Here is a 23,981-nt window from a genome sequence, read left to right on the forward strand (position 1 = left end):
GGGTTTCATCTGAATTACATCACTTGGAAATTTAGATGGAAACCCCGATGTACAGTACAGACCAAAAGTTTGGACACACCTTCTCATTTAAAGATTTTTCTGTATTTTCATGACTTTGAAAATTGTACATTCACACTGAAGGCATCATTACTATGAATTAACACATGTGGAATTATATACTTAACAAAAAAGTGTGAAACAACTGAAAATATGTCTTATATTCTAGGTTCTTCAAAGTAGACACCTTTTGCTTTGATGACTGCTTTGCACACTCTTGGCATTCTCTTTATGAGATTCAAGAGGTAGTCACTGGAAATGGTTTTCACTTCACAGGGGTGCCCTGTCAGGTTTAATAAGTGGGATTTCTTGCCTTATAAATGGGGTTGGGACCATCAGTTGTGTTGTGCAGAAGTCAGGTGGATACACAGCTGATAGTCCTACTGAATAGACTGTTAGAATTTGTATTATGGAAAGAAAAAAGCAGCTAAGTAAAGAAAAACGAGTGGCCATCATTACTTTAAGAAATGAAGGTCAGTCAGTGCGAAAAATTGGGAAAACTTTGAATGTGTCCCCAAGTGCAGTTGCAAAAACCATCAAGCGCTACAAAGAAACTGGCTCACATGAGGACCGCCCCAGGAAAGGAAGTCCAAGAGTCACCTCTGATTCTGAGGATAAGTTTATCCGAGTCACCAGCCTCAGAAATCGCAGGTTAACAGCAGCTCAGATTAGAGACCAGGTCAATGCCACACAGAGTTCTACCAGCAGACACATCTCTTCAACAACTGTTAAGAGGAGACTTTGTGCAGCAGGCTTTCATGGTAAAATAGCTGCTAGGAAACCACTGCTAAGGACAGGCAACAAGCAGAAGAGACTTGTTTGGGCTAAAGAACACAAGGAATGGACATTAGACCAGTGGAAATCTGTGCTTTGGTCTGAGTGCAAATTTGAGATCCTTGGTTCCAACCACCGTGTCTTTGTGCGACGCAGAAAAGGTGAACGAATGGACTCTACATGCCTAGTTCCCACCGTGAAGCATGGAGGAGGAGGTGTGATGGTGTGGGGGTGCTTTGCTGGTGACACTGTTGGGGATTTATTCAAAATTGAAGGCATACTGAACCAGCATGGCTACCACAGCATCTTGCAGCAGCATGCTATTCCATCTGGTTTGCATTTATTTGGAGCATCATTTATTTTTCAACAGGACAATTGCCCCAAACACACCTCCAGGCTGTGTAAGGGCTATTTGACCAAGAAGTAGAGTGATGGGGTGCTACGCCAGATGACCTGGCCTCCACAGTCACCAGACCTGAACCAAATCGAGATGGTTTGGGGTGAGCTGGACCGCAGAGTGAAGGCAAAAGGGCCAACAAGTGCTAAATCTCTGGGAACTCCTTCAAGATTGTTGGAAGACCATTTCCGGTGACTACCTCTTGAAGCTCATCAAGAGAATGCCAAGAGTGTGCAAAGCAGTCATCAAAGCAAAAGGTGGCTACTTTGAAGAACCTAGAATATAAGACATATTTTCAGTTGTTTCACACTTTTTTGTTAAGTATATAATTCCACATGTGTTAATTCATAGTTTTGATGCCTTCAGTGTGAATGTGCAATTTTCATAGTCATGAAAATACAGAAAAATCTTTAAATGAGAAGGTGCGTCCAAACTTTTGGTCTGTACTGTAAGTGCTCAGCCAGAGTGCCGGATAAATGTTACGTAAAATGTTCCCAATAAAAGCTTCAACTCGGTCCTCAAAAAAAGCTAGTCCCCACTCAGGTCCATCATCTGTTAAAAATATAAGGGACTTCCAAGTTACTGGCAGCAGAAAGGCTCTGGAAAAGCTAAATGGCCCTTGCCCCCCAAAAGAAATTCAGAAAATTTTATGCTCCCAAATCCAAATGCCTAATCTACAATAATTTGTTCTCTCTGTCAAATAGCGCTCAGTCCCTCCCAGATCTCGCCGTATGGCTAACCGCTACGATACAGCCACATATGGGGTATTGCCACTTTTAGAGGAAATTGTGTGACACATTTCAGCACCATTTTTACCTATTGCCCTGTGTGAAAATGTAAAATCTGAGGGTAAAACATTTTTTTGTGGTAAAAATATAATTATGTTTTCTTCACTGCCCAATGGTATAAATTTAAAAATTAAAAAATACTCACTACTTCCCTAGATGAATTCCTTGAGAGGTGTAGTTTACAAAATGGGGTCACTTGTGGGGATTTCTGCTGTTTCGGCATGTCAGCGACTCTTCAAATGTGACATGGTGTCTGCAACCTATCCCAGCCAACATAGCGCTCCTTTCTCTTCCGAACCCTGCCATACACCAAAGCAGTAGTTTTCCCCCACATATGGGGTCTCGGTGTAGTCAGGAGAAATTGCACAACAAGTTTCATGGTGCAATTTCTCCTGTTATCCTTATGGTAATGCAAAATTAGGGGATGAAAACCATTTTTTGTGGGAAAAATGTGAAAATTTTACTTTTACAGCTCAATATTATAAACTTCTGTGAAGCACCTGGGGGTGCAAGGTGCTCACCACACATCTAGATAAGTTCCCTAAGGGGTATAGTTTCCAAAACGGTGTCACTTGTGGGGGGTTTCCACTGTTTAGGCACATCAGGGGCTCCCCAAATGCAACACGGCGTCCGCTAATTATTCAAGCAAATTTTACATTCAAAAAGTCAAATGGCGCTCCTTCCTTTCCAAACCCTGCCGTGCGCCCAAACAGTGGTTTTCCTCCACATATGGGGTATTGGCGTGTTCAGGAGAAATTGCACAACAAATTTCATGGTGCAATTTATCCTATTACCCTTATGATAATGCAAAATTAAGGGATGAAAAATGTTTTTGTGGGAAAAATGTGAAAATTTTATTTTTACGGCTCAATATTATAAACTTCTGTGAAGCACCTGGGGGTGCAAGGTGCTCACCACACATCTAGATAAGTTCCCTAAGGGGTCTAGTTTCCAAAATGGTGTCACTTGTGGGGGGTTTCCACTGTTTAGGCACATCAGGAGCTCTCCAAACGCAACATGGCGTCTGCTAATTATTCAAACAAATTTTACATTCAAAAAGTCAAATGGCGCTCCTTCCCTTCCGAACCCTGCAGTGCGCCCAAACAGTGGTTTTCCCTCACATATGGGGTATCAGCGCGCTAATGAGAAATTGCACTACAAATTGTGTATTCTATTTTTTCCTGTTACCCTTGTGAAAATAAAAAAATTGGGTATAAAGTAACATTTTTGTGAAAAAAAAGTTAAATGCTCATTGTTTTCTTCCACATTTCAAAAATTCCCGTGAAACACCTGAAGGGTTAATAAACTTCTTGAATGTGGTTTTGAGCATCTTGAGGGGTGCAGTTTTTAGAATGGTGTCACTTTTGAGTATTTTCTGTCGTAAAGGCCCCTCAAAGTCACTTCAAATAAGATGTGGCCCCTAAAAAAACGTTTTTGTAAATTTTGTTGGAAAAATTAGAAATTGCTGGTCAACTTTTAACCCTCATAGCTTCCTAACAAAAAAAATTTTGGTTCCAAAATTGTGCTGATGTAAAGTAGACATGTAGGAAATGTTATTTATTAACTATTTTGTGTGACATATCTCTCTCATTTAAGGGCATGAAAATTCAAAGTTTGAAAATTGCAAAATTTTCGCCAAATTTCTGATTTTTTCACAAATAAACGCAAGTGATATCGAAGAAATTTTACCACTATCATGAAGTACAATATGTCACGAAAAAACAGTCTCAGAATCAGGGGAATCTGTTGAAGCGTTGCAGAGTAATTACTTCATAAAGTGACAGTGGTCAGAATTGAAAAAATTGCCCTGGTCACGAAGGCAAAAACAGGCTCTGGCGCGAAGTGGTTAATAACTTCACTGATAACATTCCATGGTATGTAATTGCGGGGATTTCTGCATGTAGAGCTCATACTCAATAATAAAAAAATCAAGATAGTTTGAAAATTTTGTTTCCATTTTTTCATCATTTCCAGATCATTAACATGTCTGTCCATCCTGTGATATTCAGAATTCCATGACTTCCTTCTTGGTTTTCCAATTTCAATGTTGAAATATGTTTTATATAAAACAAAGCCAACCAAAGTCATTCTTGTCAGGCTCTCTGCATACAGAAGTCCATGCTGGGGTGCTCTTCTCTTCAGACCCAGCTCACTGGCCGCCCTGCGTTACATACTGCTGCTCCTAGAAGCTGATTCAAGAAAAAAATGTCTATGAAGAAATGGAAAAGCACAGAGGTTGCACATAAATTATAGCCACATCCAGTAAGTGAAAATGTAGGATTGGGGATGGGAAGGCATTAAAACCCCAAACGTCAGACTAGGCCTTCTGGACTAATATATGCCACATTATATTCTTTATCTTTGAGAATTTGGGACAAATTAGGTAAATTTCGCACATAGAAAGTTTTATCTAAATGCTCCTTGAACATTAGCCTAAGAACTGACATACAAAAATAAGACAAAAACCAATGACAATAGTAAGAATGATTGAAAATATAAAGATAATTTTAGGTTTTTAATTGACTTAATTGGAAGCCTCAGAATTTAATTCAACCTGACATTATTTGAGCGTACTTCCCCTTTAAATTTACTGGAGAATAAATCATCATTGCATGTGCCGCAAACATCAACCAATAGGATCGCAGAATTTGTATTCACATTTAGAAAAAAAACGTCAGTTGGTGCCACTCTGCCATCGCTTTTATAGAGATAGCACAGGCTCCACTTTGACCCCAAAAGCGATTTAGTGACCATTTTTAATTGTTTGGCGAAGGAGGAGACGACCTTACTACACATCAGCATCTTCTGGAAGATAACACTAACTGTCTTCAGTGGTAAAGTATCATTATTTATTACTTACAATAACTGCTCCAGGTCATCCAGATGCCAGCGACAGCTGGCAGTCTGACACTGAAAGCGAAAGGACTTCATAAACTCAAAGAGTTTCACCTAAATTCTCAAAATATGGATAAACCATGGTGACCAAAGTAAAACCCAAGACATCACTTTTATTTCCCAACTCTTTCTGATGGATCCCAAGTTATAGGGTCATACAGAATTACCCAGTTAGTTGGTGAAGCTGGTCATCATTATTATTCTATGGTTATTAGCCAGGAGTGGGCCAGTAGTGGAGGAAGAAGTCAACGCAAAGTCATAGGGAAAATGTGTCTTATGTCAATGTATTATAATTTCTGGAAGACCTGAACCCAAAGAGGAAAAATTCTAGAGTTAACTGAATCCCCGTACTCAAGTTTGCACCACAAGGGGTCTCTGCTGTGAAGATTAGTAAGATCTCTAAGGGTATATAGCCTCATGTTCCAGATTTGTTCCCGAAATTTAAGTGACTGTCCTAGTTATCTAAATGGGGTTTGCAGACATTTTTTGGGAGGTTACTATACACTAGGGAGTGGCAGCACATACTGTGCATAGGGGTTATGTGAAATGACAGGGGCCATGGTGACTGAACTGTGATCTGCCAGAAGAAATACAATTAGGCTATGTGCCCATGATGTTGAAATGCTCTGGATTTTTTCCAGAGCGTTTCTCCATCTCCCTGGCAGAAAAAAACGCATGCGGATTGTACATGCGTTTTTCCTGCCAGGGACATGCGGATGTGAAGCGTTCTTCACATGCATTTCCGCATGCGGGTTGTCAAGCGCTTTTCAAGCAATTTTAGCACCACTTGGAAAGTGCTTGACAACTTGGTCACACTATATAAATCCATGCAACCAGCATGGATTTATATAGTGTGACCGAAAGTATGGTAAAAAATAACGAATAAATATTATACTTACCTTCTGATGGCCCCCGGAGTCCTTGCCTCTGCTTGCCGGCAGCTCGCGGTAGATTTAAGGACCTGCCGACGTCAGCGGTTGCGTGACCAGTCACATAACTAAATAACGTCAGCGCAGGTCCTTTAGTCTACCGCGAGTTGCCGGCAAGTGAAGACAAGGACTCCGGAGGTCATCAGGAGGTAAGTATAATATTTATTTTATTCTTTTTTTTACAGGTTCTATAGTACCCGGGTCTGGAGGAGAGTCATTGAAACGCATGGATTCCAGATGTACAGATGCAGTGATGCGTAATCCACGCGTTCCAATGCAAGTCAATGGCGGCGAAAACGCCGCATTTTCGCAAAATTAATGGTAGTGCTGTGGATTTTTCCGCAATGATAATCCGCAGCGGAAATTTCCGCAGCATGTGCACAGCACATGCGGATTATCATTGGGGACCATGACAGACCTTCTACCAAGCGTTTTTAAGCGTTTCTGCAGCGGAATTGCCGCTGCAAAAACGCTTAAAAAAACGCATAGTGGGCACACAGCTTTTAGCCTTGTGCTAAAATACTGCGACTTTTGAAGTTTTCACATCAGTTTAAAGTAGTTCCATCAAAATGGGTGGAGCTCGGGAGAAGCTGGGGTGGAATAGGACCTGACTGCACTCGCTCGTCAAATTTAGCAAAAAATTGCAAGGCATTTCTTATGCAAAAAATTGGAACTCAAGTCTCTGACTGGAGTAACATATTAGTGAGGCATACGGAGGTGCACACCACTGAGAAGATGCGCTAAATGCATTCAATGGTGTTCATATGTTCATGAATTTCGCACATCATGCTCCAGAGAGCCCTTCATTAACACTAACGGACACAACGCCAGTCTTAATGAAAAAAACGTAAAGATTACATTTGGGGTTAGTTGTTTTTTTCTAGACAAATATGTATGGTACACAGCCCATGGGCCACAATACCATCTATAGCAGGGCTCTCATACACCATGTGCCATCTCTAATGGAATTGTAATTTCACGTGGCTATTGGGCTCTCTCAGGCACCCGGGCCGGGCTGTGACAGCAGCCATTTGAGTTGCCTATGGCTATGCCCATGATATAATGGCAGGTGAGCTCCGATAGTACTAGCTCATGCTATTATAGGTCTCTGTATTATCTCTGTAAGATGGTTATAGTGATATTCCCTTCTCTATAAGACTCAGGAAGAAGAAAAAAAGATGAGCAGGAAGAGGAAGAGAGAGCTGATTGCTCTTTATGAAGAAGAGACGTGAGATTTATTAACGCTACAGTCCCCATATACAAGGTCCACACTTATCGTTACCCATTATCTGATATGATACTTACAGCACGGAGCTCATCAGGTTTATGTCCGTTGCTGCCTCTTCCAAGATGACAGCACTAAGGTCACGTCATGTCCTTACACTGCAATGCGCCATTTCTTATAAACACTTTCACATCGCAGGCAATTTTCATTTTTACGTTTTTTGCTGTTTTCCCCTTCCAAGAATAACTTTATTTTTCCATTCATATAGTGCAGAAAAATTGCAAAAAATATAGAAAAACACAATTTTGTTATTGTTTTGTGGGTTCTGTTTTACGGCATTAATTGTATGGTAAAAAGTCCTGGCAATATGATTCTCCAGGTCAGGGCGATTACGGCAATACCAAACTTATTTTAGTGATGAGAAAAATTCTGAAATTTGTACGAAAAAAAAAGTGTTTGTGCCGTCGTATTCTGAGACTTATTCATTTTTTAATGCATAAAGTTGTGCCTAGGCTTTTTCTTTTTTTTATTTGATATTTTTATTGACACCATTTTGGGGTATGTGAGATGTTTTTGTCAACTTATATTGCATTTTTTTAAGAGATGCAACAGCCAAAAAATGGCAATTCTGGTATTTCGATTTCTTTTTCCTTACGGAATTCACATTACAGGTGAAATACCTTTATATTTTGATAGATAGCACTTTTAAAGATGCAACATTTATTTTAGTGTCATAAATGGGAGTGATTCAAATTTTCTTTTAATTTTTTTTATATTTTTTAAAACTTTTTTTTGTTTCTCCCATAATTGGACTTGAATCTGTGATTGTCTGATTGTTATATAAACTGCAATCTAACAAAAGTGCAATATATACAGAAAATCACAGGCTGGTCTTCAACAGACATCTCAAATATAAGGTTGTCGCGATGGGCGCCCGTGCTGGCATGCCCCCTGAGTGAGCATCCTAAATGCTGCTGTCAAAGACAGAAAGTCATATTTAGGCCACGGTCCCACTATCAGTATTTGGTCAGTATTTTTTCTCAGGAGTGGGAGCCAAAACCAGGTGAGGAACAATCAGAGAAAAGGTATAATAGAAACAAGTCACCAATTCTGCATTTATCACCCACTCCTGGTTTTGGCTCCCACTCCTGAGAAAAAATACTGACCAAATACTGATAGTGGGGCCGTGGCCATAATGATTTAACAGGAGCGATCAGAGCTTGGCTCCTTTTTCAGGCAGATGCTCTTAAACCTGCTCCATGCACAGGTTCCCAAAATACCCTGGATATGTATGGCGAATGTCAAGAAGGAGTTAATTGTAAATTTATTAATTTAGACCTGCATTTGTATATTGTACACTGGACTGTCTGATGGATATACAGTAGTTATATTTTATATCGCAGTTTGCCGACCACCATGATAGAAAATTGCCAGAAGAGGATGAAGGTGCTCACGCTGCAGCCAGAAGAATGGGCTGCTTTCTATAAGCTGCTTGGTAAAATGACTTGACTTTACTGCCAGTTGGCTTATCTTATGTGATTGTTGGGGTCCTGACTTCTGAAGCCCCCATGTATCAGCTGAGTGACAAGGCCTCAGTTCTCTAGTGAGAGTATTACCCCCTTCGCTGGTTACCCTGGTATAACACCATACGGTTGTGCCATGCCTGGTACTGCATGTTACATCTGTGTCCCATTGACATGAATGGGAGTGAGCAGCAGTACTGGACGGATATGGCCACACCTGTGTATCCAGCTTTGTGCTTGGGTAAATAGTTAAGTGGATGGTCTATCAATATTAACCCCTTTGCAACATGGTGATTTTCCATTTATGTGCTTTTGTTTTTACTACCCTTCTTCCAAGAGCCATAACTTTTTTTTATTTTTCCATCGAAGTTGACGGGTTGCTTTTTTGCAGGACTAGCTGGAGTTTTGAACGGCAATATTTATTTCAATGTACAGGAAAACTGGAAAAAAAATTTTTGGGCGAGGAAGGTTTGTTATTATGCTAATCATTCATTGTATTGTAAAAATGACTTTTCAACGTGATTTTCTACGTCAGTAAAGTCATCATTTTCCAGTGTTGCCCCCTTCGGTCTCCAGTGTTTCATGGAGTGGTGTAAAGGTCACTTTTCAATAAGAGTTTATAAGAGCCTCGTTCTGCCCTCATTCTGGCTCTCATAGACTTGTATTGAGAGCTTGTGACTAGTGATGAGCGAGCATGCTCGTTACTCGAGATTTACAAGCATGCTCGGGTGTTTCCAAAGTATCTTCAGCGTGCTCGGGTATTATGTTTTAGTCGCGCTGTGTGCATGATTTGCGACTGTTTGACAGCTTTAATACATGTGAGGAATGCCTGTTTCTTAGGCATTCCTCACATGTATTAAAGCTGTCAAACTGTCGAAAATCATGAGCACTGAGTGACGAAAACATAAGACCCGAGCAAAGCTGAAGATACTCGGCGAGCACCAGAGCATGCTCACCGAAAGGGTTAACAGAACACGCTCACTTATCACTACTTGTGACGTAACTTCTGACTTCTGGACAGTCAGAAGCTGCTCACAAGATGGTGCCGGACCGGAGTGGTGCTGAAAAATGGTGAAGAGGCTGGAGGGTGAGTATATGATCGGGGGCAGGGGACTGAAAAACAACAAACGCTGGAGTGGTGCTTTAAGCGTATGCTTTGATAGACTAGAATTTATGGACACGGTGATACCAGATATGATTATTTTTTCATTAATAAATAAGCCTGTATCAAAGACAGTGCCCCGACATATGAAGCACTATTAGCTTATATGTCAAAAAGGGGTTAACATTACAGAAATCCTCTTTAATCCCTTGTAATTTATTAAATATTTTGAATGTATAGAATCTAATCTCATCCTTTCTCCTAGGAGATGAGGATATCCAGCTATTTTTGGCAAAGGACATCTGTTTGAGGATTTCGGACAAGGTACCTTTATAATGACAAAATAAAAGGACAATTAGCAGTCAATGTCTTTAGCAGAATTGATAATTTACATCATATACCTGGTAGAGAAGTATTACAGGCGAACAATTGCAATCAGTGAATTTTGTGTCTGGATTACAGAATTACATCAGTCATTATAACAGCTAAAATACAGCCTCATACAGATACCTACAGCTAAAAATAATTCCCAAAATGTAACTTCTTGTCTTCTTCCACTAGTATCTTCTCGCCATGGTCCTCGTATACTTCAAGAGAGCCGGACTGAGCGCCGAGGAATATAGAGAGAATTTCTTTGCATCACTGTAAGTTTTTTCATGTAAACCTGTTTGAGGAAAACTCTCAATAGTTGTGGATCCAGCGTTTTATATTGGCTTTACCAGTTATAGGTGGAAAATCAGTTAAGGTCTTTATCTTAGTGCAAAGAGAAAAAAAAAATGTCTTACCATTCTATCTGCAAAGACAAAATAGCAAACTTTACTATGCAGCCTTTTGACTTTTTGGGTCCATATTAACATTTTTTCATCATTGTTATCATTTATACTCACCCACTCCTTTTGCACTTACAGTATATACTAAAGTATATGGGTCATAACTTTGTTCTTTTTTCAGATTCTTAGCTAACCAATTTGAGGAAGATGAATACTTCCGTCATGAAATCTACGCGTGGGCTTTAGGAAGAACCTGGATACAGAGGAAAGAAGAGCTGCATTACCAACGCAACCAGATGCTCCACCGGATGGACTTCAGAGTGTGGGTGGACCGGACCACGTGTGAGCTGGTTAGTATTTTTTTTTATATATATAATATTACCTGACATAAGAAGACAAGTTACATTATAAACAATATAATTCTAGATAATGGCACAAGACCCTTCCCATTGGGTATGGATGAGAAACCGGCGGATCCATCACAGCTGGGCTATACGGTACAGGAATAGGAATGCATGGGAGCTCAAAGTCCACGGTCCTTGGAGGAGCGCAGTGTCCTGTGCCCGCTGTAGAAACTTAATTTTGCATCCATGCCGGATAGACACCGCAGAGGACCCTGGGACATCAATTGAGGTCCTTGACTGATAAGACCATGATGGATGACCAACAAAAAGAGCGGGTAATATATAATGCACATATGCATGCACGCACAAAAACACACATAATACATACATACATACACACTCCTACACACACATACCAAAATAATGTACATACATACAAACAAACAAACACTGAATGATTTATAGTGTTAACCTCCTTTAGCATGCCCGGAGGAAGGGCAGTTCAGCGGCCATGGATTCCCTGCAGGTTTCCTCCACTGGGGTTTTTTCCTGACCTGAGTGTCGCTGTATGCTCTTCGTGAGTGATGAGAGGTAACAACCATATACATATAACACAAATACACAATTATAATACATTTCACATAGTTTAACTTTCCTTACTGGGTCTGTGCCTTTTCTTGTATGATAGTAATATATGGTGGCCGGTGTAATGTATTTATAACATTGTCCTCCCTTCTTACTGCACTGGAGAAGCATATGAGACTATGGATAAGGAGTGTTTATGTACCAAAGGTCCTTAGGAGGCAACAGCAAAAGTGGAGAAAAATAATCGCTTACAAACTAATGAAAAAAATGCAGATTGTAGATTAATAGGATTCATGAGTGTGGAAGGAGGTAAATGCTATACTGACCCCACTTTAAAGAAACATTCCTATTAAAATTTTTATGGGCCAAACCTGTGTGAATGTACATGTATAGTGTATATTATATGTATTAACATACTCACTCATCGCCATCTTCTCCAGTTTTCAGTGCCGCTCCGGTCCTCTTCTGAGTCACGTGACGACTATTCTGAATTACCGGCTCCCACTGGGTGCTTGGTTCCCATGGTACTTGATATATATAGTATTGTACTCCCATCCAGCATTCATACTGAATGAACGTATTAGGGAAAATCAGACATTAAGACTGTGAGGCTGTAAGAGACCTTAAAGGATCCAGCTCTGTGAGGCCTTTGTAGACTGTTGGAAACCATTCCTCAGATGAGCATATACAGTGCGAGCTACCGCCCTGTGGTAGGTCAGGATTGCTTGGCCTGTGTCAGACTTCAGCCCTGGAGGAAGAAATAACTGGGTCAGTTTGGACTTTGTTAAGAAGAATGGAAAAAGTCAGCGTATTGTGCTACTTAAAGTGAATAGCAACCACCAAGTATCTTGTGCCAATGATTGTGAACTGTAACTATAAAGTGTAATGTGCCTCTGTTGTATGAGAAAAAAAATAAATTAATTTGTTTAACTGAAAAATTCTCCAATCTTTTTTATTCCCTTAAAAGGGGTGATCACTTTACTTTTCTTTTAACAAATTTTACTTTCGCGGCACTTAGTAATATGTAAGTATTATGAATTCTCCTACTCCGTCAGGAGCATTCATAATACAGCTTTTCTCACCTCTCCTGTTAGTCTTCTCCAATTTTAATTTAGGGGGGAAGGAATAAGAAAAAACAACAACATTTGGGGTTTTTCTTTACTTGGTAAAAATAACATGCTAACATTATTCCACATAATGGCATGAGTACAATTATACCAAAGCTATAAAGTTCATAAAATTAAAAAGACAAACTCTTCAGTTTTGTGTTGCAGTTGGTTCATACCAATTTTTTTTATTGACTAAGCTGTGTGAAGGGCCGTTTTTTTGCGAGATAAGTTGTCATTTATGATCACTTTTATTATTTGGGAAGCCATATTGCTGACAGGCACTTAATTATGTTACTAATGTCTGCACCACCTAAGGGGTTAAACATCAAGGATAGGGTCAGAGATAACTCCTATCTGTTGCAGCATAGTGTTGGCCATATTATACAGCTGAACCCGCACCATCGGGGCAGCTTAAGTTGTATGACCTGCTGTAAACTGTCAAACACCAAGTTCTGGCAGCATTCTTGAGAAATTTTAGCCTATTTCTTATTAGCAATAGTCTTTAATTCAATAAAATTCCTAATTTGTCAAGATACTGATACAAAAAGGTAAGAGAAAAGACCATTACCTTAAATAAACACGGAAAATGATTAAAAAAACACAGCAAGGGCATTGAAAGTTCTTGGTGATGCAACTGGAAACATAGATTGCAAATTCAAAATGAAAGGATAGCTGGCAACACTGCCTAGATGTGGCATCAACAGGAAGCTACCACCGGCTGCCACCAGATTCCTGCGGAGGTAGGTGATAAAAACCCATCAACTGACTGCAAAAGTCCTGCAGTTAGACTTGGTGGTAGCAAGAAATCAGGCTTCATTTTATACAGCGCTAAACGCTGTATAAAACACATAAATAATGAAAACTTTGCAAGAGAAAAGAATACAAAACTGAAAAAGTTGTCAGGCCTCGATTAATGATACCACTACTATCCTGCAGATATGGGGTTAATCTGCAGGTTAATAGCGACCCAAAGTTGTGCAGCTGCACTGAAAGCTTCACTACAAGGAGGAAATGAGCTTTATTCCTCCTGCCGCCTAGAGCTTTCAGTCATAGAGACACGGCCGGTGCGGCTTCAGTCATCGCTCAGTACTCAGGCCCCAACAGTGCCTGATAGCCAGTAATGCAATGATGCACTGCTCAATTACCTGTCAGTCAGTGCTGAGATGTGGCAAACATATCAATAAGTTTGCTTCTTATGGAGCAGCCAAGAATCTTCCTGGACAAGGTGGAAGGAGGAAAATGGAGGAGAAAAAGGAGGAGAACCCTATGCCGCCCATTTCAAATGATCCCTCCCTGTTAGTGGATTTCTACTTTTTATATACAAGTTTGGTTCATTGAAGTCTTGAACATCTGTCAGGGGTGTGTCAGAAGTGACAGACAGTCGGCCTGCAGTGGGTTGCAGGAGATCTCTACGTTTGGCATTACAGACATCTTCTTAGAGGCTGTCTCTAGGACCCAGCAGCTACCTTCCTCTGGCTAATTAACACCCTGCCTGGGTGTATAAATACCTGCTGTGTTTCAGAGGGAGGTGCTGGCGACATTCAGTACTCCTTGTGAAGGCTTTAGTAAGAGCAATACATCTTCCTCTCTGGACCTTGAGGACGTGTGTTCGTTTATCTGGAGTCATCTAAAGCTAAGCAATTTCCACCTGTTTGTCCTCCCTTGTTGTCTTTAATGTTCAGTGGGGATCGACTAGTGCTCATCTCCTCCCTTCCCTAGCCTTAGCCATACGCCAGGGAAAGACAGGGCGAAGCACGCGTGCGGCAATTGGTGAAAAGCCAATATAGGGTCGTTAAGGGAGACAGGGTGACACTAGACCAGCCTAGGAGGTCTCCACTCCCCCCTTTCCCTAGTGTCTGGGCTCCCTTTCCCTCTTCCCTTTGTGTTGCACCAAGTCTTTCCCACACCTTGCGTGACAGTTTGAGTACAGGAGTTCCCAGTTCAGAACCAAAGAAGTGATCTGAAAACCTGTGATTTTGCAAGCCTTACATCATCAAGCACAAGCACTGGATGGAGTTGTGTAAAGCACACCAATATTGGACTATAAAGCAGTGGAAACGTGTTTTGTGGAGCGACAAATCACGTTTCTCTGCCCCATATGTCTTTTTTTTACTGCACTTAATGTGTTGTGTAGTAACTGCTTCTTTACAAAGTAAGGCCCCTTTGAACTCACTTGCAGTGAAATTGCCCCTGAAAGCAGAGGTGTGTGACAATCCAAGAGAAATACACTATTATCTTTGTGTTGACTTGTAAATATATGTGGCTGTGGACAGACCATAACCCTGAATGTTGACTTCTATTCGTTTGGAAACAATGATGTTTACTATGCTAATGACATATTGTACTAAAAAAAACAGCTAAATGTGTGATATCAACTAGGTAAATAGATTAGCTCAAACAATGAAAGCTGAGCCATGTGAGTAATGCCCTCCCTAACCCCTTACCTGTGAATGTGTACTTGAAGGACAACTGTAACTATTTAAGGGACATGTGCTTCTGTAGCAGTCATACTTGGGATGTCTGTAGTGCTGGAAGCAGAATCAAGGAGCATTAGAAAGACCTTACAAGGAGAATGATGGCCATCCTTCAGGAAAGTAGATGGATTACATTTCAGCTCCATCCAAAGAGACACAGATTTGGATTCTACATGATTCTAGCCTAAGGGTATCGGCGCTGACTGGAAAGATACGGATCTGCTCCATTAACCATCAGAGAGCCCATGGATACATTTAGGAAGACCAGGTTGGGACGATGAAGTCACCTGGCCCCATGGATATGTTGTTTGGGGTTGCCAGGAGGGACCCACCGGTCGCCTGGAACCCATGGAGACATTCGGAGAAGCCAGATTGGGACCCACCGGTCATCTGGCCCCATGGAAACTCTTGAGGAGGCCAGGGTGGGACCCTTAGGTCTCCTGGCCTTGTACCTCTATGGACTGCTAACTTCCTAAGCTTGCCACTACCTTCTCGGTGTGGGGGCCCGCCAGAAGAGGGGGGGGGGGGGGTCATTGGTTGAGGTAGTTGGCCCTGGAAGTCCCAAAGTCGCAGCTGTTTTATCCCAAGTGGACGGAGCGGAAAGGTGAGACTGTGTAATGTTGTACCATCTTGGGAATTTGCTGGGACTGTTTTACGTGTTTATTGTCCACTTTATGGTTCAATAAAGTATTGCCACGCTGTTTTACCCTCACCCGGTGTTGTCTGAGTAGCGTTATGCCCATGGGAGACCCTGGGTCTTCACAAGGTGTATCTACGTTTTCAGTTTGGAGCCCCCCATCCCAAACACATATGCGATTTGCACATCTAGTCAAGTGCCGAAGAGCTACTCTCCCTAATTCTCTCAATGTTCAGTGAAAAATTGAGAGAATCAGGAAGAGAAGCTAGATGTCAAGATGTCACGTGATAGTAAGTATGAAAATCGCATATGAATGAAGTGGTCATGTGATGACTTCTGGAACCTGCAAGCAGAGCTGAATCCTGACAGTGAGCATATTGCATGATGTTAGGATTAGGATGCTACAGGGCTTCATTTTATAATTAAAGGGCTTGTCCAGGTTTGAGATGAAAGTCTGCAGGCTTCTGAATTCTCACAGTGCATGTACTGCACACTTTTAGGATTCTCCCTTGCTGGTGGCAAGAGCACAAGTATGCGATTCGTATACTTCTGGCCACATTCCGCTAGAGGTGTCCAGACTCGCTCAATTCATTTTCAGTGAGTGAGGCCACACACGTCTAGTCAGCGTGTGAAAGCATGTATGCAAATCACCGGCAAGAGAGAATCCTGACAGCGTGCAGTGCACACTGTGAGAATTCAGAAGTCTTGAGTCACGTAGAATGACTGCAGACTCATCACAAACTTGGACAACCCCATTAATGCTCCTAACATTAACTAAAAATATGAGAATTAGTATCACAAAAACATTTACATCCAGGTACCTTATAGATGACGTTGTCTCTAGGGTTGTGCTCTTTCTTTTCATCTTGTCCAGACTCCATGATAAATAATCTCCCCTCACTATATAACCTGCACAGAATATGACCACAACACACTGTCCCTCTTATGGTACATACCCTCCACACTGCCTTCTCCTTACCATACAGGGCCCACTCTTCACACAGTGTCCGCACCCAACATACTGTCTGCACCTGTCCCTCCCTTACTCCCCAAACTTGTGTCCTCAGATCTTGTCAGTTAGACTAAATCTCCCCCATCCACACAGAATAAATCCCCCCACCTACACAAAATGAATTCCTCCCATGCTGAATGTTCAGTGTCTTCAGCTCGACAACTAAAGGAGAACTTACCACTGATGATCTTCCCTCTTTTGCACACCGGCGAGTGACGTCTGCAGCGTGATCACATGACCTGATCACGCTGCTGACGTCGCTCTGAGCTGGCGGTCAGAGCTTCTATTGTACTCGCATCTGTGTATCCCCCGGCATGTCACTCCTACACAGTCCTGTGTAGCCCCTGGCACGTCACTCCTGGACAGTCCTGTGTAGCCCCCGGCACGTCACTCCTGGACAGTCCTGTGTAGCCCCCGGCACGTCACTCCTGGACAGTCCTGTGTAGCCCCTGGCACGTCACTCCTGGACAGTCCTGTGTACCCCTTGGCACATCACTCCTGGACAGTCCTGTGTACCCCCTGGCACGTCACTCCTGTGTACCCCTTGGCACATCACTCTTGGGCACAGGCCTGACTGTGTACGCCCTGGCACACCACTCCTGGACAGTCCTGCAGGTCTCATCACCCCATAAAGCAGTTCCCACAGTAGTAGCTTCTGCACCCACCTGCATCATAGAAGGTGTCCAGGTCAGCCCGAAGTCAAGCTCGCCGAAGTTGACTCTGGTAATTTGCACCCCCTCACTGTCACAGGCGCGGGGCAGGCAGTGCAGTGCTCCAGACTCTGGGCTGCCTCCCTTCATGCTGTCATTCAGCACTTAGACAACCAGCATCGACCTCTGCTTACCCAGCCACTGGGCACCTTCACCTGAACAAGGCAGCTCCGGAGGTGCACAGGCTGAGGCCACACATTGGGGGTTACCCTGGGGCTCTCCTGACACCCCAGGTCTCCGGGAGTGGGCACCGGAGGAAACAGCCTGCTCTTCTGCGCACTGGCGAGTGACGTCAGCAGGGTGATCACATGACCTGATCACCCTGCTGACATCGCTCTGAGCCGGCGGTCAGCGCTTTAATTGTACCCCTGCCGGGGGAGACACTTTGGACGGCAGCCCAACTGCACCCCCCTGCCAGCTGCGCCCCGGGTACATGCCCCGCCTGCCATCCCCCCTAGGTATGCCTCTGCCTGAAAACATCATTGCCCTCTGTGAGCAGTTTAAAAAATAACAATGCCCTGTTTTCATCTCAGAAAGTAATAATGCCCCATGTGCTTCTTTGATAGTTCCTATAAAGTAATAATGCCCCTTAAGAACCCACTTACAAACTAATATTGTTCCCTAAGTGCCCCTACAAAGTAATAGTACCCCCAAAGTGTAATAATATTCCTAGTGCACCACCAAAACGAATAATACCTATGTTCCCCACAAATAGTCATACCTCCCCCGTGTTCACCACATATATGAATGCCCCCTCAGAGTCTCCTTGACATTTAATAATACCTCAAGTGCCCCCAAAGAGTAAAATACTGCCTCAAAGCCCCACAACAAGTAATTATGCCAAAAGTTTCCTACATATAGTAATAATTCCACCCTGCAGTACATCACAGCTCCATCCTGCAGTGTATTACTCCAGTGCTTTAGATACAGCCCCACTGTGAGTACATTACTCTTGTCCTGTACATAGGGCCCCATCCTGCATTACATCACACCTGTCCTGTATATACAGCCCCACCCTGCAGTACATCACTCTTGTTCTCTACATACAGGCCTGTCCTGCAGTACATCACTCCTGAATGCTATATCCAGCCCCATTCTGCAGTACATCACTCCTGTTATTTATATACAGTCCCATCATGCGGTACATTACTGCTGTCTTGTGTATACAGCCCCATCCTGCATTACATCACTGCTATCCTGTATATACAGTACATCACTCTGGTCTTTTATATACAGCCCTATCCTGAAGTATATCATTCCTGAACTCTATATCCAACCCCATTCTGCAGTATATAACTCCTGTTTTCCATATACAGCTCCCTCCTGCAATACATCACTCCTGTCCTCTATATACAGCCCCCTCCTGCAGTACATCACAGTGTTGGGACATTCACGTCCTGTGTGTGGCCCTGTGGTTTTGTAGGCCACAGACCTAAATCAACCTGTAGCTTACAGAATGGAGAGTGGTATACAAGGTTTAACTGCACCGGCATACTATGTAAGCCAAAATAATTAAGAGTGGTAGTCGCTCTGTTTGGTTTCACCATGTAAGATGGCCTGAAACGACTGTCATATACCTAACCAAGTAGCTATGCTACTGCATCGGCCCGTTAGTTCCAATGAAAGGAAATCTTGATGCTTCAGCTTACTAAGACATGCTTGACAATTTTCTGTTTCCAAGTCTTGAGGGAACAGTTTTGCGAAAGCGCTTTTTTGTCACAGCATGAATATGCCCCAGTGCACAAAGCAAGACACAATAAAGGCTTGGCTGGGGGAGTTTGGTGTGGAACTTGACTGGTGCAGAGTCTTGACCTCAATGATATTTAACAGTTTTGGGCTAAACTTCAATAGAGCTTATGATTCCGACCCTCCAACATCAGTGTGTGAGGGGCTTAGGGTGGTAGTTGTGGAGAGCGACTGCTGTGCACCCTGGCTCCATACAAAAGAACAATGTCTCATTTCTCATGTGCTGTGCATGTGGTGCGTAACACTCACGTTTTGGTCACAGATCTCTGCTTTCTTCGGTTCTTCCACTTCAGGAACCGCCACACACACACTAGGGGACTTCCACTCTGTTTTATAAAAAAGAACTTTACTTACCTGTCCGAATTCAACATAATGGAACACGCAGTATTGGGCAAAAACTTTTTCATGTTCAAAATCCATAGCACAGCACGTTTGGATGTGCTGTTCACTTGTCCTAATCTATCTCTTGCAGATCTGACATCTCTAGTTTCTAAGACGCTCCGCAGCTTTAAGAGTCCTGTACCAACTTTCCTATGCGATTCCCCGTCACACGTCCCTTCTTGGGAAGATTTTGAGGCACGCTTCTCTGTGCCTCCTGTGGACCATAGGCCCCAGACATTACACGAATGTCCGCTTAAGTTTCTCGCTGACATTCCCTTGCTGCTGGACAGCCCGTACTCCTGGTGCCCTCTGGACCTCCAACTACTGCTCTCACTCTGACCCGGACTGCCTGAAAACAGGAAGTGTCTCACTTGGTCACTAGCCCTGTTCCTCTCACACTGCAGCAGCTCCTAAACCCATTAACTATTTCCTAACCTGTACCTAAATACTTCCTTATCCTATAGTGCCCACCGCTGCACTTTCCCATTCCTAATCTAATGCTCTATCTATACCTGTCCTATACTAAACCCTGTATCTGACACATCAGACATTATGCAATATAAACACTCTTTTATAAACACAGATTACAACAGTTATCTTCACACAGGGTGCGAGGTGTATGACCATTCAGGTCACCCTCTTACAAGTCCGCACAAAAGCTCTTTTGGATGACCGGCAAAGATTCCCACAAACATCCTCCAAAATTTTGTTGAAAGCCTTCCCAGAAGAGTGGAAGCTGTTATACCTGCAAAGTGGGGATCAACTCCATAATAATGCCAATGGATAAAGAATGGGATGTCATAAGAGTTCCATCAGGTTAATGTGTAGGTGTCCCAATACTTTTCTTCATGTAGTGTGTGTGATACTATCGGCCCATCATGCTTGAATCATTTTCTTCTTTCTCCTGTATCTAATTGCATTATACTATACAAGTTTAACATGTAAAAAAACATCAATTCACCAGTAAATACATCACAGCCAACGATTGCATTGCAAAAATTAGCGGTAAAACACAACACATTCGGTTTTATCACAAAAGTCAAAAATGAGTACTCCAGTCCAGTAACATCTGGTCACACGAATTAGTCCACATAAAGCCACTCCCAGTTTGGGCATCTTTCTTTGTCATAGATGCCTTAGTTAAGATTGACAACAAGTAGAGATGAGCGGATCGTCTGAATTTCAGATTCGCTGACTTCACAAAATTTTACCAAAAAATTAAATTAATTTAGAAGAAGTTTGTGTGAATCTCACTACTGGAAAGCTTGTAATTGCTCAGAAAATACATGTGGGAAAGGCGAGAGAGAAGTTGCTGACCGGACAAGCTTATTCTTTACACAAAAGAAAGAGAGCACCCCACTGACCATAAGAGCTTTCACTTTACGGAAGAGAGAGACTTACCCAGTGACTCTGGAGATGGAGACTCTGACCTACATACTGTGCTCTGCTGGGAACTACTGATCTGTGATGGCCCAGATACCGACCACCACTTTACAAGGTATGATACTCCTCTAAATGTCATAGCTGCATTATGGGAGGCCCGCGCGACAAGGTAAATTACATTTGCTTGCTCTCTAATGCTTCAGCAGTGTGGGAAACTGTGGCAGGCAATTTTTTTTTTTTTGAGAACCGCAAATTGAATCTTAAAGTGTTCAAGTTCACCGATTCAAGAAATTTGACTTGAATTCGATCCTCCACAAATTGATCCATTCATCTCTAGTATCAAGTATAAACCAGTATGCCTCCATATAGTATATACCAGTATACTTCTATACAGTGTATACCATTATTCCTCCATATATTATAAACCAGTAAAAGGACGAGGGCGTAGCATAGCTATCATGGGGCACAGGGTGCGGTCGCCCTGGGCCTCGTAATCAGAGGCGCCCACCCAGAGCTACGCTACACTCAACTGCATCAGTGTGCGCAGCGCACTGGAACAGTTAAAATCTGTGGTGCAGCAGGGAGACGATCTACCTGCGCTACCACTCTCCGTTTTGTAGACCGCACGTCGATTTAGGCCTGCAGCCTACAGAAAGGCAGGGAGACACAAGGATGAATCGGGACGGGCAGAGCGGTGTGATGTCATCATCACACCGGGACTCTGCAGCATCAGGGCGATGACATCACCGCATTGGTCTGCCCACGCCTTTGTCATGTCTGCTGGCAGACTCCTGAGGATCTATGGTTAGGTGAGTATACGATTTTTTTTTATTTTATTCTATTTTAATATTGTTTAACAGTGTGTGTGTGGGGAAATACTGGGGCCCACCATACAGTGTGTGTGAGGAGGAAATACTGGGGGCCACCATATAATGCAGGTGTGGGGGAGGAATACTGAGGGCCACCATGCAGTCTGTGAGGGAGGGGGGGGGGATACTGGAGGCCACCATACAGTGTGTGGGGGAAGGAATACTGGAGCCACCATACAGTGGGGGTAAATCCTGGCGGCCACCATACAGTGGTGGTGATGGAGGGATACTGGGGCCCACCATATAATGCGCGTGTGTGGGGGAAACACTGAGGGCCACCATACAGTCCGTGGGAGGGGAGTACTGGGAGCCACCATACAGCATACAGTGTGTGTGGGAAAAAATACTGGGGGCCATCATACAGTGGGGGTGAATCCTGGCGGCCACCGTACAATGGTGGTGGTGGAGGAGAATACTGGGGACCACCAAACAGTGGGTGTGGAGGGAGGGGGGGGGGGAATACTGTTGGCCACCATAGTGTGGGAGGCTACCATACAGTATGGAGGAGGCTATTAGGGGCCATCATTTAGTTTGGATGGACTGCTGTATGCCATTTTACAGTGTGGATGAACTACTGGGGGCCATCATACACTGTGGGTGAATTACTGGGGCCATAATACAGTGTGGGGGGACAACTGGGGGCTATCCTACAGTGTGGGGGGGCTATCATACATTGGGGTGGGGGGGGGCTACTGAGGGCCATCATGCGGTGTATAGGAAGCTGACAAAAAAACAAAATGAGTGAATGTCCTGGAGTAACTAAATAAAAAGCAATAGTGCATGAAAATAGCATAGGGTACTTGGTTAATATTATTTTGTAAAAAAAAAAAAAGGTAAAAACCACTTCAAGGTGACCTATTCTGGACGGCCCTGACCTCTAGTATTAAAACCTTACCATATGTCAAATGACGTAAATGTGAATAAGGGTCGAGCAGGACTTTTAATTATTTTTTATTTACTCCAGGGTATTCACTCATTTTATTTTTGTCTTAGGTTTTACTTGTTTAGCGACCAGTGTGAACATGCGCCTACACATTACATGCATGCCAACTTATATTCCAGTTCATCTCTTTAGGTTTTTGCACTAAGTGCACACAAAGGTGTGGCCTCCCTTTTCTTTGAGCTGGATATTACATTTATAATGCTCCCAATGGCTCATTAGTCGAGGACTTGGTCCTGCTCAACCCTTATTCACATTTACGTCATTTGATATGTGGTAAGGTTGCAATACTAGAGTTTAGGACCGTCCCGAATAGGGTCACCTTGAAGTGGTGAGATGGGTTTTATGTGTTTTTTTTTAATTAAAATAATGTTAACTAAGTATCCTATGTTATTTTTATGCACTATTTCTTTACTCCAGGGTGTTCACTCATTTTGTTTTTGTCTTCGTTTTTTTCTGCTTAGTGACCATCGTGAACATGCGCCTACACGTTGCATGCATACCAACTTATATTCCAGTTCATCGCTTTAGGTTTTTATGTATAGGAAGCTGGGGGCCCAACATTCTGTGTATGTGGGAGCATCATGCTGTGTAGAGGAGAACTATATATGGGATTCAGGGAACATTATTAAATGTTAAGTGGGCACTTAAGAAAATTGTTATAGGGGTACTCAGGGTATTGTGTCTGTCAAATGGGCACACTTGGGGCATTATTACTTTCTAGGGGACAAAATGTGGGCATTGTTTTTGAGGGTATTTGGACATGCATTAATATTTTCAAGGATGCAATTTCACTATCTAGGGCAGGGGTCTCAAACATGTGGCCCGTAGGCACATGAGTTCCCGTAATGATGTGGCCCGGTCAGCACATTCAATTGAAATGTATTGCGAGTGCTGGTCTGGCTCCTCCCCTCTCGTTTCAAGTTGTCGTTTTTCGTTTAGTTACTTTTCTGATATTTACGTCAAATATGGCTTTTCCAGATATTTTATACAGATTCATGAAATGCTACTTTTTAAGTCGCCAAATTTGGCGCAACTCAATATCACTCCAAAAAGAGACAGGAGTAATGTATGCCAAACATTTTGGGTGCATTGTTACGTCATTTTGTAAAATGTGCGCCTTTTCCAGCTAAAAAGTAACAACTGGTTTAAACACAGGAAAAAAAAAGACAATTTTGGTTTTGCACAAAAATTAAAGGGAATTTGTCAGAAGTTTTTAACTGTGCAATATGACAGCATCATAAAGTAGGATCAGGGAGCCCAATTCCAGTTATGTATCACTTAGTTTACCGGGTACAGCAGATTTAGCAGAGCTCAGTTGTTGAGCTGTG

General features: G+C 42.7%; 1 long non-coding RNA gene across 8 annotated transcripts; it reads right to left on the reverse strand.

Moving 5' to 3' along the window:
• Positions 1-2,877: 2,877 nt before the first annotated feature.
• Positions 2,878-17,654, reverse strand: LOC141259043 (uncharacterized). 8 transcript variants are annotated; one of them, XR_012318366.1, is made up of 6 exons: positions 17,287-17,654; positions 11,811-12,137; positions 10,597-10,713; positions 10,205-10,354; positions 7,146-7,311; positions 2,878-4,205 (listed from the first exon to the last, which is right to left on the reverse strand). It is a non-coding gene; the product is annotated as an uncharacterized lncRNA (long non-coding RNA). The 8 variants fall into 8 exon arrangements; XR_012318361.1 differs by having other exon boundaries at positions 2,879-4,225; positions 10,205-10,483; XR_012318364.1 differs by having other exon boundaries at positions 2,879-4,205; positions 10,205-10,443; positions 10,578-10,713.
• Between the last annotated feature and the right edge of the window lie 6,327 nt (positions 17,655-23,981).

Source organism: Phyllobates terribilis, unplaced genomic scaffold (genome assembly GCF_046119375.1).
Source record: "Phyllobates terribilis strain yellow unplaced genomic scaffold, ASM4611937v1 Scaffold_1__5_contigs__length_1240528914, whole genome shotgun sequence".
Classification (NCBI taxonomy): Eukaryota; Metazoa; Chordata; class Amphibia; order Anura; family Dendrobatidae; genus Phyllobates; species Phyllobates terribilis.